This window comes from Lepidothrix coronata, unplaced genomic scaffold (assembly GCF_001604755.1).
Source record: "Lepidothrix coronata isolate B3197 unplaced genomic scaffold, Lepidothrix_coronata-1.0 Scaffold33, whole genome shotgun sequence".
NCBI lineage: Eukaryota > Metazoa > Chordata > Aves > Passeriformes > Pipridae > Lepidothrix > Lepidothrix coronata.
In genome coordinates, this window is record NW_016690213.1 from 1,394,641 (window position 1) to 1,400,499 (window position 5,859).

Consider the following 5,859-nt stretch of genomic DNA (forward strand, 5'->3'; position numbering starts at 1 on the left):
GACAAGACTGAGAACCATCATCTTCTGCAATGTTGCTACCATATGTTCACAGTAACATACTTACCCTTAGAGAGTCCCTGTATGCAAAACGTCAGTATATTACACACAAAAACTTGCTTTATCAGTCCCACTCCCAGAGACAAACATGCTTAACTACAGAGCACTCTGGGCAGTCCCATATCAAAACCACTGTGGTTTAGGGTGCAGACAATTTCTCACACACATGTGTGTTTGTTGCAAGATTGAGCTGAGGAGACTGTGGAAATTTTTGCAACATTTTTATTAACAATACAGCATGACTCAAGTTTCTTCACTTTTACACACCAGGGTAAAGAGGTTAGCTTCTTTCCTGGGCTGAGGGAAGAGGGTGGAACAATTGCACATCGCAGCCTAAACTGGTATAGATAAGGGACTGACGACAAACAGCGTGATTATTAACGCTCCACAGTTTTTCCCCACCAACTGCCTCAAAAGGATCAGGAGACTAAGAAAAGTTACAACTCATACAAACTGCCTGAAGGGCCAGACAGAGGAACACCTTTCCACAGCCAGATAATTATTGATGATAAATGATGTCTATTTATGCAAAATCAAAGGGTCAGACAAAGAACTGAAGAAGATAGAGAGCTATAGGAAAGCTCAAAGGTGGGACACAAATAAAGTCCAGGGGATGAAGCAACTACAAGTCTGCAGCTGCCCACTGACGGGATTTGGCAAAGTGACTGAAGCAATACATGGCACAGAACAAAAAGCTCCTGACCTATCCCATAGCTTTGACAGCTGTGTAAGAACTGTGCCCCTGTTTTAGGGTACCTGATTAGGGAGCCTGTGTGGTGAAATAAAGAACTGTCTGGTTTCTGCTATCTGCACTTATTTGAAATTCTTTTCAAAGTCTTCAACAGCAGTTTTCTAGCTTTAAAATCTTGTCCCCTACTGGATATCATTCCTTACCCTCTCAAAGCACTTTCCCTCCTGGATGTCGTTCCTTACCCTCTCAAAGCTGTATAACTACTCCCATACCCCCCAAAGTTTCTGTGAGCACTACAAACTTTTCTTTCATCCTTCAGGATGTTATTCTGAATCTTATCTTTCAGTAGCTTATACCTCTTCAGCTAAAGTTTCCTGACAGCTACTCACAGATGTGCCCTATCGCCACAGACCATCTTCCTGTAAAGGCTGAACTCTCAGCCTCTCCTTTGATATCCGGGCTGTGGATGACTACCAGCCTGGAGGTAGGTGGCATGCTCTCCTCAACCTTCCCCCCACAGGCCTTCTGCACAGCCCCTGTGCCCCAATACGACACAACCAGCATGTAATCCACTCAGCTCCAGAACCATCCTCTCTCTCTCGGGCTTGAAGCATTAGACCTTCACAGTATCCCATCAACTTCTCCTGCTTTCTATCTCTATATGATACAGTATTTCTTGTCCACTAACACAAATAAAACTCGTCCATCACCATCATCCTCTGTTTTTTCACAGAATCAAGCATGTGGGCTGGAAGGGAACTTAAAGACCACCTAGTTCCAACCTTCCAATCATGGGCAGGGACACCTTTCTCTAAACCAGACTATTCAAAGTCCCATCCAGCCTGGCCTTGAACACTTCCAGGAATGGGACAAATACTCATTTCCAAACACTTATGTCTCTTGAAATGTAGTGTTTTACTTATTTACCCATCCTGGGTGCTGCTGCAGAGATCATTTTTCTAAGCCACAGCTATAACCACATCACCTCTCTCACTGTCCCTCCACTTTCCCACTGCACTGAAACCTCTTCACTTTCAAAGCCTATTCTAGTCTCCCTCCACTTGACCCTGCACCCCTCCAGTGATACAGAAGGACTGGTTTTATCTCTGGCCAAATGATGACAACAGGCTCCACTGCCTCTTTGTTATGTATTTGAACAAGTGTGTGCTGGGAGGGCAGATTTTTTGAGGGACGTTAGCCAGCTATTCTACTTCAACTTTTCCAAGATCTCCTTTGCCAAGAAGCTGGAAACAACTGGCTTCTGACTATCACACTGGTCCAGAGGGTCACACTGTCTCCTACTGCCCTCCTGACTTGAACTATAAACTCCCTTCAGCCAAGGGCTGTGGTTTTACCCTCTGCTCGCACAGCTCCTGGCACACTGGGGTCCTTAACCACAGCAAACACCTCTGCGCAACAGAAATAAAATAAGATAATCAAGACTAACAGCAAAGGAGGTTACCCTGGGTGGTTTTAGGCTGAGTGCAACACACGACCACCACAGCTCACACTAAGCTCAAAAGCAACAATGCAACGCAGTCCTTGGACAAAGCAAGATGAAGTGCAACACCAGCCAGGCAGGTGCTCAGGCACAAGGACATCCCAGAGTGCATCAATTTTACCTTCATCACTAAACCTGTGTGCTCTGTGTGCAATCAGCTGCGGTGGTTTAAAAATACAACTGTGTTACTGCTGCCAGCCTGGGCCTGACCTGAATACACTCAGCTATTTTTAGTGCATCACTGCACTCCTTTCAGCCATCCCATATTTATAAAACGGAAGTTATGAGGAAAGTTATTCTTGGCTGGCACTGGGAAAGAGCAGCCAAGCTAACAACAGGCAGAGCAATTCAAGAAGTGCCAACAATAGGAGCTCCTTATTTTTCCTTCTAAATATGAAGAGTGTTGAAAGTGTATGGTTAAAGCCTGCTGCCTCAAGATGCTCCCAGAGTGCTGTTGATCAGGGAAAATCAGAGGACTCCCTACACAGGAATAGAGGGGAAATTCCCTCTCCCCAGCAGCATTCAGTTGACACCAGCAGGGATGCTTGTTACAGTTCCCTGCAATCTGAAAAGATCACAGCCACTGCAAAGGCATTCTTCATTCACTCGAGCAGTCTTTGATTTCTTTCCCTTCCAGCCTTCAAAATTTCGGCCCTGCCAAGCTCCGGGGCGGGCACCGGGCCTACCTTTCCCTCCGGCATTCCCGTGGGACAGCGGCCGTGGCACATCCCTTCGCGAAGGGAGCGAGGCGCTCCCGCAGCCCGCCCGCCCCGGCCCGCCGGGCAGGGCTGGGCTCAGCCCCGTGCAGGGGGAACCCCCCGCGCCAGGGGACAGGGGCTCTGCCTCGCCAGGCACAACTCCCGGGGCGCCAACTTCGCGTTTGCCACCCCGGCCGCCTTTCCAAGCGAAAACGCGCCGCAAGAAAGAAACGCCCCGCGCAGACTTCCCTCTGCATCGCGAGGGCAGGAGAGGGACTTCGGGAAGGTGTCGCCCACCGTCAGCCGACCGCCCCCGGCCGGCACCCACCGCTGTCACCCGCGGGCCCGGCCCCGCTCCCCGACACGCCCCTGCCCCGGCGGGACCCCCGGCCCGCCCGCCCCAGCCGCACCTGTGCCGGCGGTCGCTGCCCTCGGCGCCGGGGCCGCGGGGCCGCCGCTGCCGGCGGGTGCGGGCGCTGCGGGGCCGCCCCGGCTGCGCGGGGCGCGGCTTCGTGCGCGGCGGCGGAGGCGGGCGGGGGGCGCGGCGAGAAAACGCTCCTGCCACCGCCTCCCGGTCCTTTCGCCGCCCCCCGCTCCTTTCGCCGCCCCTGCGGGGGGGAGCCGCTTTCGGTTTCATGGCAACCCCCGGGCGGGGAGACCCCGGTGGCGGCACCGCCCCGCTCCAGGCGCTGTCGGTGCTCCCGGGCTGGGAAGGAAGCACCGGCATATCCCCCCCCCCCCCCCCCCCGCCTCCCCAGGACCGGCAGCGCCGCTTACCCTTAACTGGCGTGACCTCCGGGCCCCCGCGGATGGGAAAGGCTCCCCCGGCACCGGGTTCACCACATCTCCCTGCAGCCTCCCGAACGCCCTGAGAGATTTTATATGGTCGGGAGAGCAGTCCCACGCAGGCCAGGGAGTTAGTTTTCCAGGAGGAGCTGACGCGAGCCCGCGGCGGTGGGGCTCGGCAGGCCATGTCCACTCCGCCTTTGGGGATAGCAACACCCCCTGCTCACCCCTCACCTGCCTGCCTGGCAGGCAGTTAGTTACTCCTTCGTTATTTACATCTGCGGGACTGAAACAGAGAAACAAAGCCCGTGCTAAACAGGCAAAGGACACGGACGTGCCACATGCCAGTTATTATTGGCTACTACTATATTACTATTACCACATGCCAGTATTATTGGCTAACGACTCGAGACATAGCAAAGGGTTCCTTACAAACGAAGACAACACAGCCATACAGATGCAATGGCTTTGCCGCTTGCTCCCTGTCACCTTCTGCTGCACTTTGCTCTGTCTTTCACATTAAACCACTTCTAGGAAAAAGAGTCTCTAAGGAAAATACTATACTAGAACACGCACAAAAGCACTAAGGCTAACAAAAAAAGAAACAATTGTGCCTTGATAGCTGGAATGTCTTCAGAGGAGCTCTAAAAACAATACTAATAAAATGGTATCAAGAGAGATTCTTCTTTTCCTACAATGATTCAGACTTGTCACTCCCAAGGGAGTCAGTCCACACTGGGTTGTTGACTCTGGGAATCCAGCAAGGGCATTACTACAACAGAGACCTCTTAATACGCTCCTTCTTGCAAAAATTGAGGACTTTTTTTTTTCTTTTAAGCTTTTAGGAATATCCTGATTACTCTGGGTACTACTTGTCTGGGAAGTTCAGAGGAAGATCTACCAGAACAATGAGCATTATGTTTCTGTAATTAAATATTTATAAATGTAAATTAATAGCTTGGTGATGGGATCAGATTCCCAAGATGGACATTGGCCACCCTCATGGTCTTCCTACTGCAGAACATGACAATTTCCCAGAACGGTGCTTTGTGGTGACAAGGATCTGTCAAAAGGATCATCTGATATCAGGGTGCAGGCATTAGTTTAGAAATCACAACTCTTAAAACTCAGTGAGTATTAGAGGAGGCCTGGTCTGCATTATGCCAGTCGCATCCTTGAAGCTGCAGTAGAGATCACACTCCCTGAACCTCAGTGCTTCCTTTTGTGCCAGTCTAAGGGAAAACTTCCAAGTCAGTACCAGCAATGAGGATTTACTGTGTTGCTAGAATTATTAGAGTGCAGAAAACTGTACTGAAAAAGATTTAAGAATTGATGCAACTGCAGAGTAGCAGCCTTCACTAGTGGTGAAAAATGAAGCAAATTTTTTTCTCAAGTTGTATTTTAGTATTATTTTTGAGGATGTCTGTTCTAAAAAAGGGGGCAGTTGCTTATTGAACAGTCCAGGTACTGTTTCCTGTATATTCTGCTTCTCCTCCCTACCTGATGCCTAATTCATCAGTAATGGAGTGTAAGTGGTGCTGGAGTTTATCTTTATCTCACATACAAGCACCTAGGATCTTAAAGCAGATGTCTATCGCAACAATGCCCACTTTTCACTCGCTCTGAGAAAGGCAAACTCTGAGATTTAGCTACTTCAGCCTCAGGAAAAGCTGTAGGTTCAACCCATTTAATAAGACTACGCAGCTGTTTCAGCACCATTTACAGTGCACTATTCTCCATTGGAGCTGTGACAGTGGCTGACTTCTCTACAACTTCCTCTGCATTTTGAAACACATCTCTAAGCAAACAATTTCATGTTTGGCTTTGCTTTTGTCTGACAACACATTTCTGTCTGGCACCAGCTGTAAATTCAGTCTATTCCTTTCTTTTGCTATAGAGGCACAACACAGTTTAGTAACCTTCAGCCTAAACTCTGCAATTCTACTCTATCCATACACAAACTCCCACACATATAAGATACTGGTTTTTGTTTTGTCCTCTATGAATTGTGAGGTTTCCAGAACAAAGAAAAATCCCAACGATATAAAGATGAACAAAAACCTAAGGACAAAAGTAACTAATTCCTTTTGCTCACGATCAACAAATTAAACTGCTTTACTATGATG

General features: G+C 49.2%; 1 protein-coding gene across 1 annotated transcript in view; it reads right to left on the reverse strand.

Moving 5' to 3' along the window:
* TRAF5 (TNF receptor associated factor 5) overlaps positions 1–3,386 on the reverse strand; it is a 23,724-nt gene extending 20,338 nt beyond the window's left edge. Inside the window, exon 1 of the mRNA XM_017811678.1 lies at positions 3,358–3,386. The gene's annotated coding sequence lies outside the window, so the exon portion shown is untranslated. The remainder of the gene's footprint in view (positions 1–3,357) is intronic.
* Positions 3,387–5,859: the final 2,473 nt, after the last annotated feature.